This window comes from Meleagris gallopavo, chromosome 21, assembly GCF_000146605.3.
Source record: "Meleagris gallopavo isolate NT-WF06-2002-E0010 breed Aviagen turkey brand Nicholas breeding stock chromosome 21, Turkey_5.1, whole genome shotgun sequence".
Classification (NCBI taxonomy): Eukaryota; Metazoa; Chordata; class Aves; order Galliformes; family Phasianidae; genus Meleagris; species Meleagris gallopavo.
In genome coordinates this window covers 3,622,259-3,634,212 of record NC_015031.2, presented here as the reverse complement: position 1 = coordinate 3,634,212, position 11,954 = coordinate 3,622,259, and the positions used below count along the sequence as shown (strand labels likewise).

General features: G+C 44.9%; 1 long non-coding RNA gene across 1 annotated transcript; it reads left to right on the top strand.

Moving 5' to 3' along the window:
- The first annotated feature begins 8 nt into the window (after positions 1–8).
- LOC104913870 lies at positions 9–10,635 on the top strand. Its single transcript, XR_004161784.1, has 3 exons — positions 9–2,123; positions 3,648–3,711; positions 4,373–10,635. It is a non-coding gene; the product is annotated as an uncharacterized LOC104913870 (long non-coding RNA).
- The last annotated feature ends 1,319 nt before the right edge of the window (positions 10,636–11,954 follow it).

Sequence of the window (11,954 nt, the reverse complement as noted above, 5' to 3'; positions counted from 1 at the left end):
TGGGGAATGTTTCTTCTCAAAATGAATGGAAATGCAGTGGCACAGCTGCCCAGGTAGATGATGGAGTCACTGTCTTTGGAGGTGTTTGAGGCTTTGGACACGTGGCACTGAGGGACGTGGTTGGTGGGCATGGTGGGGGTGGGTTTAACTAGACAACCTTAAAGGTTTTGTCCAACATTGATGATTCTATGATTCTATGACTGGCCATCCACAGCTGATCATCGGTCAACCTGGGGTAGAGAACATTGCTCTCACTCCTCCTGTGGTGGTAGCAAAGCTTTGGCTGCCAACAACTCTTCTCCTTGTATGGCAGTAGTAACTGAAAGCCTTCCTCTTCTTTATGCTTGAAGATGACTTTTACCTCACTTATATCCCTCAGCTGCTTGTTGTTCCCCATTCCTGTTGCGGGGTATGCTCCTAATGGAGAAGAAACCATGTGGCATCCCTGCAGGTCTGCGTGGTACAGTGCCTGAGGGCCTTAGCAGTGTCTTTGAAGATAAAATGTGATGTGATTTTACAAGCCATGTGGTTGGATAGCCGTAGAAGTGGAAGATGGTGTTTCTTTAGGCGCCAGCGACAGCCCCTCTGAAAGGTAATGAAAATCTGGCTCTGCTTCCCAGCACCATGAGGAAATGAATGGGTAACTGCAGATGTTACTGCTGAGGAGAAATGGGGGGAGCAGACGCAAGAGCACCGAGAGATGTGCTTTGTTGCTGTTGCTCTAAATGGTAAACAAATAAGCACTAATCAGTAAATCAGCCCCGACGCTGTCCTCAGATGGCCTGTTAGTGCTAATCCTCCTCAGCACTGAACCAGAAGCAAAAAAAAAAAAACAAAAAAACAATCCACTGAGGGAGAAGATTTCAAATTTACACTAAGAAAAACTCCTCACCAGGGCTGGTTTATAGATGGTAGCAAACAGCACCAGAGCCTGGGCTGAGCACGAAGGCTGCGGCTGCGTTCTGAATCTGCTGCTAATTGATAAACATCACAAGCAGTTGATTTCAGCAGAACCCCTTGATTTAATTACACTCTTGTATACAATGGGGACCTTGCATTTTCCTATATGTAATGAATATTAAGCTGATAGCCCTGTAATTTCCTGTGCTGGCTTTGCTCTCATTTTTTGCATATTGATACCACATTTGGTTTGTTATTTTCCAATTTTCCAGTCTTCTAGACTTGTGCTCAGCGAGTTCTCCATAGTAATTGCTGTTGGCACACACGTTTCCTTCCTCAAATCTGCTCTAACACCCTGGAATGAATTTTGTCTCATCCCAGAGATCTGCTTGGTTTTGAATTTCTCTTATTTATTCATTGCCTTTACCTCAGCAACCCTGGAATCGGGAAGGACACTGGATATAATTTCATATTCCACAGTTTTAATTTCCTCTCTCATAGCCCAGGCAGTTCCCATCCCTCCTCCCCCCACCCCTCCACGTGCACACGTGTGTTATTGTCTCTCTGGCTCTGTGACTTGCTGCTGTTTGTAAGCTGTTTTTCAGTAGTGCTCCCAGGGAAGCTGGTGCTGCTTGAGTCGAAAAGTCAAGAGGGACCTCAGTGCAGTATCATCAGAAATCAAGCTGGTACTGACTGCATCTTTCTGGCCTATTTGGGATTTAGGTACCGTTTCTCAAAGTGATACCTAAAATTGAACCTCCTCACATGGGTCCTAAGGAGGACACCCATTTTCTGAAGCCCTGGAGTTTATGGTCTGTGATAAAAAATGTTGGTCACATTTGTGATGCCAGGCAGACAGCGCCTGCTGCTGCTGTCGCTGCTTTTTGACTTCCAGGCCTGTTTCTGTCTCTGAGATGCTCAGATGATGTGCACCCTGGCACCCATACACCTCCTGATTCAAGGCAAGATGCAACTTAGCCTTGAGCTTGTGGTGGTATTTTCCCTCCTGGATATAGTTTCACAGGCTGTAAATATGCCTTATCTGTATTTCTTTGTGGTTTCTTTCCAGGAATATTTACCAAAAAGTATTCTCATGATACACAATCATCTTCTCCAGAACAAGCACAAAGGAGATGTGCCCATGTCACAGTGCAACCTTCCCCCAGCTCACTTCAGTGCTTGGCCATGCAGGGAGCAGAGCTGGCTGTGTGTGCTTGACCTGGGTAAGCACCAACCTTCCTCCTAAGCATCTCCCAACTGATGTTGAGATCTGAAGTTATATGAAGGCCTGATTCTTTCTCAGGACGTGTTATGTAGCATTGTTATTTGACATTCTTGCCTCTCCACACATTCCTCAGAAAAAGGAATGACCCTGCAGCTCCGTGCACTTTAACATGTACATTTTTGCTATATTTGGTGCACTAGCTCTCCACCCTCTGGAACCTCTGTCTGAAGAGGGCATATGTAGTCTTGTTAAAAATAGGCCATTCTCAAATTTGGCTTTGCAGCTAATCTGCATTCTGTCAGATGCCAGCACCTACCTAGTGCAAGGCCTGACCCTCTCTGACACTCTCAGGCAAATCCATATCCTCCAATGACCTCTATGGAGGCTTTTGACTTAATTTTGTGGCTTTTCGTGACCTTGATTTCAATCCTCTGTGGTGATATTTTGCCAGCCACTGTTGCTTTCTGTTCAAGACAGTGTTTGGTGAACTGAGCTGGAGAAAAGCGAACGCACGGAGGTGAGGATATTCTCCTGTCTCAGCAGAACCAGTTCTCTGAAACACATCCCTGCTTCCTCAGTGCTGGGCATCACAGTGCACAAAACGGGCAGCAGGACCTGAAGTGGGGCCCAGTGTGGATGAAGCAGTCACATTGGTGATGGTGCTGCCTTGTGATGATGCAGATATTCCTGTGTTTCTTCGTTGTTCTTTCTTTGTTGTTGTCAGAAATGAGAGTGTTGCTGAACCAGAGTTTGATCAAAGATAGCGTAGTCTGAATTCCTCTTATTTCATTGCCTCTCCCTGCTGCAGAGTAACCTACTTCCTGATGCTACCTGATGTAATCAGAAGCAATCTGTGCAATTAGGAGTCTGTGAGATATTTTTGGACAGGGAAGCTGTCAGGTTACTGTCTCTCCAAGTTGCATTTTATTTTCCTCAGTGCTCACGAGGTCTCTTAGTTCCTTTCAAGAGACAATTCGTACTCACAGGCTCAGCAATTATTGATGTCTCCCGTTGTCAGACAAACAGGGTATGTGAGCATGTGTGTATTGCTCACCAGGTACATACCACTGTCCTAAATGCATCGCTGAACATGTTAGAAGCAAAAAGCACTGCTCACACAACTCATCATCCACATGTAGAAAAAAGGAAAATGATCCATTTGTTCTCTCCTGGTGTAGTCTGTAATTCCCGTTGAGGGGCCTGATGTGTTCAGTTCAGGTGTGATGGTTCGGCTGTGATGGTCCTCCAAGCTTTGATGGGCTCATAGGTCTGTGCCTGGCTGATCTGGGAGGACTGAAGCTTGTGCTCGAGTGCTTTTTTTCTCTAAGACCACTCACTGAAATACAGAAATTCTGTAGGTTTCTATGTGTGCTTTGAATAGTAAGACCTGCTGGGCCACTGCGATACTTGTTCAGATTCAGCACGATGCCTGTGAGGTGAATTAATGGTTTACATCTGACACATACAGGGACAAAACCATCCTGCTGGCTGGAGCTGATTTAAATATTGTTTGTTTCTGCAGTGGCAAAGGGTGAAAGTGTTTCTCCTGCACAATCCTTCCTAAGAGGGGAGCGAGAAGTAACTGGGTGAGTGTCACATATGGTTGCAATAGGCTCAGAGCAGGAGCCTCCGAGTTATTCATAACAGTTGAGCACGTAATCGTGCATAATGCAGCATGAACATTTCTCTTCTTGTGATTGAAAGGCATTTGCTGTTGATTGGTGTGTAACTGTTGTACCTGGAGTATCTAGGGGCTGTGAATCTGAAACATTTCAGGCACGAGTGCTTATCGGTGACATCTGAAAACATGGGAGCAAAATGGCCTCGCGACAAATGCGAGCAGGGCAAATAACGACCTTTACAAGACAGCTTTATAGAACAGGATAAACAACAGGGGCTGCATCCTCGGCTGTAGTAAACCATCCTGTCTGTGCTGACGCTGCCAGCTGAGGTGCTGATCCTTGGAGATCTATAGAAATGTCACGCGGCACCAGCTGCCTTTTTGCTTTGTGGCTGCAGTGCAATTGCTGTGAGCAGGGCTGCGAGCTGGGCTCAGCATGGTGGGGGGCTGATGGCACCCACCTCTGCTCGGGAGCTACTGGAAACGCTTCCTACCAGCAGCCTGGATTTATCTCGAGTCATCGTGGAGCAAGCAAAGCACGGATCTTGGCAAAGTGCAAGGGATGCAGTGTTTGCACCATCACGTCAAATGCAAGGGCTGTCTGTTTCCTTTCATTCTCCCCACAGGCTGAGTATTGACCACGGGCCACAGCTGAGGCAGCAGGACAGAAGTAGTGAAAGCTGTGGAGCACATCTGGGAGCTCTGTGTGGTTCCTGCGAATGCAGTGTTTTATAAACTCATACACCTTCTCCATCCTCCCGGCATAAAAACTGAACTCTGTCTTGGTGCAGATTAACTTGAAGCGAGCTCAGATTTCAGTCACAGAGGAAAGCTGTGCTACTCCTTTTACCAGGCTTGTATGGAGATGAGGAGTCCAGTCTGCAGAACTGCCGATCTGAGACTTCTACCTGTGCAAAATTCACTTTGGAAAAATAATATCACTAAAAAGAGAAGTTGGCTTGCTCTCCTAAATTAAGCAATTAGTCTTAGACACAGCCCTCTCTGTGAAGGAGTTGGAAGTTCATCCTCAGAGTGAGCTGGAAGATGGTTTAACAAGGTGTTTTACAAAGTGTAGGTGGATAAATTTCTGAAGCATATCTGTATAAACCTGCTGAAAGGGCTGCTCAGAGGTTAAGCAGATAACTTTATAGAAGCTGAATAATCCCACTGTCTGTTGCTCTATATAATCTTGCTAGAAAGCCTATTTTTCTACAGAGCAATGATACAGAAGGTATTTGTGCGTAGTGATTACAGCAGTAGAAATCAATTGCACACAGCAAATAATTTGTTAACACAGGGCTGCACATTGTATCATCAATAAAGGGATTCATTTGTTGAACTGTAATGAAGGTGAGGAGAAAGCCAACTTCACGCTGCTGTAGCTAATCCAGACATAATACTGACAACAAATACGTGTAGTGTACAAATATAGGTTTGCATGTTCTTATACTAAAGGTTTCCTTCACACCCACCAGCTCTATACGTGCTTCTCATCTTCAGTATGTGCCACAAGTATCTACTGAGCTCCTGGAGTTTAATACGTAGCCTGATTTTAAGGAACATATAGACAACCACACTGCTACAATTAGCACAGCAAAGGAAAACTCAATCATGGCAGCATCACTACGTCCACTAAGATGCCTTCTTATAAGATAGAACAGCACAGAGTGGTTCAATTGGAAGAGATCCATGGAGATCACTGAGTCCAGATGCCCCTTCAACACTGCCATGCGTGGGGCGTCAGCCATTTCTTGAGGGCTCAGGTGCCAATCTGAGCTGAGCTCCGCTTCCACAAATCCTGCTCCCTCCTTGCACGTACGCCGTGCTGTGACAGTCACAAATCATTCGGCAGAGAAACCTCCCCGAACACCTGTGAGGTGGGTTGGTCTAATAATCCTTGCTGCAGAGGAAGTTTTCTGAGCGTGCTGCTGACGGCATGTGCTCAAGGTCACCTGGAGAGACAGCAGCTGCTGGGCTGACAAGTAGATGTCAGCTCTGCCTCTGCTCCCAGCACTTCCTCTGCAAAGTCCTCCAGAAGGTCTGTAGCCCCTACCTGCAACAACTCAGGCAGAGGGGCTGCCTGGTGCACCCCTATTTGCAGAGGGACAAGCAGAGTAAGGCAGGGTGTGATGTCTCCTCTTGCAGAGATTCTTCAGTTCTGGGTGATTCCCACCATCAGGGCCAGCTCCAGTGTGATGCTCTGCACGACTGGCAGTGCTGAAGGCTGAGATTTGCCTTCCCACAGATCCTGTGGGACGTGTCTTTCCTTATTCTGGGCTGGAGGATGAGTTTAAAACGAACCTTCTGGTAGCAAAGCCAACGAATGAGGAGGCAGATGAAAAGACAAGCTGTGCATCAGCGGGGGGAAATAATCCCTCCCAATTCCTGCAGGTAACTGGAAATCCCAAAGCATGGGATTAGCATTCTATAAATAAGGTGTAAACAAACTCAGTGGCAGTGGAATGACTAAGTCCCTTAGCCCTCTTACAAATCAAACCTGCTCTGGAAGGATTCAATTATTTCTGTGATCTCACCTTAGCTAGGGATTAACTGGCACTGGAGATCAGGAAGCCCATTATATTTGAATCCGTATATATACTTGCTGGGAATAGTTTTTTGCTGCACTTGGTAGAAGGAAGATGCAAGGCCCTAAAATACTTTAGTTTTCAGGGTTACCACGAGGCCCATTTGGTTTTTATAGTCAGCCAATAGTCCCTTTGCATTCTTCTGGAGCAAATGCAAGTTGTAGTTTCTTGGGCAGGGAAAAGAATATGATGTTTCCCAGCATCTGTTGGGAGCTGGGAGAGGGTAGTGAAGAACCTTGCAGTGTGCAGAGGTGTTTTCTACAAGCTAATTAATTATCCTTAGGTTCAGTCATGGGGTGGGAAGGCGGGAGGGGTGCAACAGCAAAGGCTTAAATACAAGGAAAGAAAGGGAAATTACAGCTGAGTTACTGCTTAAAACAGAAGCACATGTAAATTTTACCTTTGCTGGCCTGTTCTGGGTGGCTTTCAGACATTTAATTGGTTAAGACAGATATATAGCACTGTCACTATCTGCTGGGGACCCATATAAATTGTCAGCAGTGGTTTCTTTTGCCATTTCATGTAGTCATGTCTGATGGCTTGAGTGTTATGGGAAGGAAGCAAAATACAACTCATCCTGTCAAGAGCTGCTCTGTATTGTAATTGCAGTATCTATAAGGAGTGTCAGGGTTGGGTTATTGGAGATGTCAGAAACAAAACGGGAGAGATTAAATGAGCACAAAGAGCTGCAAAATGAGGAGGTAATTGCACTTCATGAGAGTGCAAAGATAACACTGGGGATGTAGATCTCGAATAGTGCTGCATGGAGCTGTGAGTGCATGCCTTGCATCCCCTGGCAAGTGATTTGCATGAGAGTTTTGGATGGGCTCATCTCCAGGTGTGGTGGCAAGTGTGCTGCTTGCTAAAGCACAGCCTCCAACCTGGGGCCATTCTGGGCTTATCCAGCACTTTCATCTGCTTTAACATGCTGCCCCAGGTGAGCCAGGCTGAGCTGCCAAGGGTCTCTGGGAAGCCATGGTATTATTGAAGAGGGGGCTGAGCACAAATGCTTTGCCTTCTTGCAGGTGCCAGTTGCTGGCTACCATCCCAAAACAGGAGGAGAGCTCTTCTGGCTGCCACTGCCTGGGGTTTCTTCTTATTATGCGAAAGTCTCTGTCTGCAGAAACACTCCTGAATGATGTTTACTGTTATTGGACAGTATCTGTTTTCCTTCAGCTCCTGTTTTCTCTGTGGGGCGTTTCGGAGGATCTGGAAGCTTGCTGCCTGTGTAAGCTATGTCTGTAATGACCCATTAACTCTAAGGAGCCTTTCCAAGGCCGTTTATAATTGATGGAGGAAAACAAGCTCCCCCAGGGCTCAGCTTACCCCGCCGGTCTGGGCAGTGGCTGTAGGGGTGAACCAGCTGCATGATCCCACAGCTCTGTTGAGCAAAAGGGGACCAGGGCAGCTGGCTTGCACTCCAGTAACTAGAGCAGTGAGATTAATTTGACCCCAGCATATGCCAATCTATATGGAGGGGTTACTGCCTGCGCTCAGGCTGTCTCACAGCAAGCCTGGCAGTGCCTTCCAACTTCTTCATGAATAGACAGGCAGCTCTTTAGGGAGCTGCTCCCAGGACCACTTCTAAAGGTAACACAGGCTGACTGTTTTCCCTGTCTAAGTGGTAACTCTTCCTGTTTGTTGTTTGGATCCATTATTTTGATCTCTGAGCTCCTGAGCCTTCGAGCCTCTAATGAAGCCCTTTGTGTGATGCTGCAGTGAGGCTCAGAGGTGGCATTGTGTCCGTGCAGGTGGGAGCAACCTTCAGGTCAGGAACAGAGCTGTGAACGGAGGAATTGTGCTTGGTAGCCACAGAAATCAGACATGCAGTCCCTTTAGAAAGTCAGGGACTGCATGGCTTTCCCGAAGACAAACAGGGAATAAGGGGCAAAGAAAACCAAACCCCCAGCAAAGCATTAGAAGGGATTAACATGGGCTGATCCCTAAACAGCTTCTTACACTGCAGCCTGTTTTTTTCTCTGTTGCAGTCTGATTTTTTTTATATATTACTATTATCCTCTCTTCCTTTGTTCTGCTTTCATTTTCCTGGAGTGAAATAGAAAGGTCTGGGATTATTACTGGCAAATTCAAAGCAGGAGTGGGGTCATGCCATGAAAATAGTGTTTACATTGACACTCTTGTGCATCCTCGCTGTTTATATTCTATTGCTTGGCATTTCAAAGGGATGAGTATTACAGACCTGAATGGCTGATTGCTTCTGAGATTTGGATATGTATAAAACAGGAGCAGTCCTGGACAGCAGAAAACAGCTGCTTGTATGTATACATACACAATATGCAGTTTAATGGGGGAATAGTTAGGATAAGGTGGAGAAGTTCATGCCTGTACCTGACAAACACGACTGGCATCGTTCCTGAAGAGAGAAACCATTACAGAACCAACGAGACAAATGCCAAGCAGCACTCGTAGCCAGAGCAGAAGTCTTTCTGTTGAACACTCTGATGAATTTGGGATTTTTGGATTACAAATCTCACCTGAATTTTGTGTAGCAGCACTGTCCTAATTAAGCCCTCAACCACCGCAGCAGTGGTCACAGCACTTATTAGTGAATATATGCAAAGACTAAAGGGACAGCCTAAAGCTTTGTGTGTGGAGTCTATTTCCATCAGCCTCCCATATTTCCTTTCTCTGGAAGTTCAAGGGGCATATTTTAGTTTCCCTCTAGCAAGGAGGTTAGTGTGGCTTTTCTAAGCATAGAGGAGGATGTGCACTGTTATGAAATGCCTCTAGTGTTTTTCCCCATGAAGCTTCTTGTTTGATTAAGGCATGTTGCATCAGGTAATATTGTTTACCAGCAGTTAATTGGAATCCTCCTGGGTCTAGTAACCAACTTTTTATGGGACCTGATCAGCTGTTAACCTGAATTCAGAATACCTCCCCTGGCATGTGTAGAGTGGGCTTAGAATTGAGCCCAATTAGTTTGTAGTATGGCTTCTCATTTGCATCGCTATTCGAGCCCTGTAGAGTTGAGCTTTGCAGGAGAGAAGGAATTTGGCCACATGCCTTTCCTTTGGTGCCAATTTGGATGAATTGATGTTTGATGTATGTAGGTAACGCTACCAAGTCCATTGAAGTGGACATAGGTTAAGTATGCACTGCAGGCAATTATCCATTAGTATAAAAGCTCCTTGGTATAGTATTTAGACACCGAAATGACCAAAAAAAAACCAAACCCTGGACCTGATGATAGCTTTTGCAACACTATATAATTCATGCATTATAGCTCTGCTATTCATGTTTAATATTTCAGAAATAATGAAACACATTTCATCAGGAAATGCAACATGTGAAATGCAGTGGGCATAAATAAACACTTAATTGAAGCAGAGGCCTCCTTTGCATGCTGTGAATCTCTTCCTAACTTTATAAATATCCCAGAATATTTGGCTTAAGAATGTCTTTGAAATGGTGGTAGTAAAGTGAACCATTAGTGGAAGTTTCTATAGCTCACATGGAGATGTGAGATCGTGGCCCCATGAGATGCAGGCAGAGCTCCCTCTGCTCTGCAAGGGAGCATTTCTGCTGCAATCTGCAGAGCCAGACTTCCCTGTCAGCGGTGCCCATGAAACCTAGAGAACTTAACTGATGTTTGAAAGGGTGACTAGCAGTCACCACAAATTACTTGAGAAAATAAATGTCTTGTGTGCATTAAACAAGTGGCTCTTGAGCATCAGTGTGCTTGTGAAACTCTTTTTGGGAATTCTCTGGTGTTCATCATCAGTAGCACATCATGTTTGTTTTTTTTCCAGCAGAAGAAATAACTGGGGAGATGAAGGCCACGTATTCATGTGCTCCACACCTCCAGGAGCTTCATGCCTTTGCATCTCCAGTTTGTGCATTCTCTCCCAGTGGCATTGCACAAATCTTATTGTTGTCTCAGGTAGGAGTCACCTTCTCTGAGCTACAACAAATACCACATGCTGTTTCTTGTATATAAAGTGAGAAACAGATCCTTTTGGGAAGCTTCAAGTAGTAGATGATGTCCAAGACAGAGTAAAGGAGCTGTGTTCAGGAGAAATAGTTTCTCAGTGAGCTACAAGAAACATTTTGGAGAAGAGTTCAGTTGTAAATGTCAGTGTTGCTATGGCTAAAGCCTGATGAGATGAACCCCAAAAGCTGAACTGAGGATAAAACACTTGTAAAATGCTTTTGGGGTGGCATTGGTGTGGCTCCTTCCATAGCAGTGCTGATTTTCTGCCCTCTACCATGAATCTTGTGATAGTGGTATTTCTCATTCAATCACAGCTTGTGATTTACAGCTCATTAGAATCTTCAATTTCACTTTTTCCTGCAAAAGAAGAAATAGTTTGTGTGAAAACTCTTCAGTAATAAATCTCGAAGGGTCAAGAAATGCCAGGAAAATGCAGTACTTCTGGGAATTATTATTTAAATCCAGTGCTCACCCTTCAAACCATCTCATGGCTGTGGACTGGCAATGCCACAGTCAGAAACTACAGCCATTGAAGCACACTTACATCACTCTGAGATTATGAAGAGGAGATAATGCAAGAAAGAATTCATTTTTCTAGGTTGAAATAACTCTCAGTGTGTTTGCTGGTCTATCTATGATTCTGCCACAATCTTCAGAAAGCTAAGGACCCTGGTACAATATCCACTGAGATCAATGACTTGTTTTGTGTCTATCTCTGGGCCTGGGATGAGGTCCAGCCTATATATATGCAATCTACAATTTCATGAGTCATCTCAGGAGCTGGAATATACCAGGACAGGTATAGTTTTCAGTTTCAGCATGAATTTTGTTACCTTCTACTATGGCTCTGGCCAGGTCAATCTACATTTCACTTATGGACAAGGCTGATTTTATATACCTACAGCACATTGCTCAAATGATATGCGTCCTCATAAACAATTTTCCAGTGATTCAGGCCTCGATACTATAGCATGTATGGTTCATGCATCTGTTCTATTGTAAATCTGCTGGTGCTTTCACACAGACTGCTCAAGAAGCAGGAAAGACACAGAAACATCTGTTTAGAGTTTTAAGCAGCTTGTTAGATGAATTCAGCACCTGGGTTTCCTGGGGTGAATCGTCTATGCTCTCCTCAGCATGTATGAGAAGGAAGAAATACAATGCTTGTAGGGATCCATGCTCTGCTCAGTTCATGGAGATTGCTCTGCTCTGAGTAATTTCTGCCAGTGCCATCGGGAACCACGAGTGCAAAACAAGTGCAAAACCTCCTGAAGAGGGGAACACTGCTATAGGAGAGGAAAGCTGACTGTACTAAATGCCAGTAAACTAAATTCTATCAGTGGAATCGAGCCAGTAGACAACTTGGCCCTTTAGTTTTAAATATTATGGCTTATAGTCACAGCAGTTCTGAAAAAAAAAAATCACTGTAACTGGTTAGAAAGTCCCAATCCTAAAGCAGTTTTCTTCCCAAGCCTTTTCCTCCCTTTCCCCACAGCTAAGGAGCTCCTTTAATTTTGATTGCCATTACACAACCAAAGGGACATCCATGATCAGTGGGCATGGTAGTGATGGGTTGATGGTTGGACTAGATGATCTTAGCAGTCTTGTCCAACCTTAATGATTCTGTGATTTTGATGAGGTCTCATTTTGGTGACAGTTTCTGCTCACGTT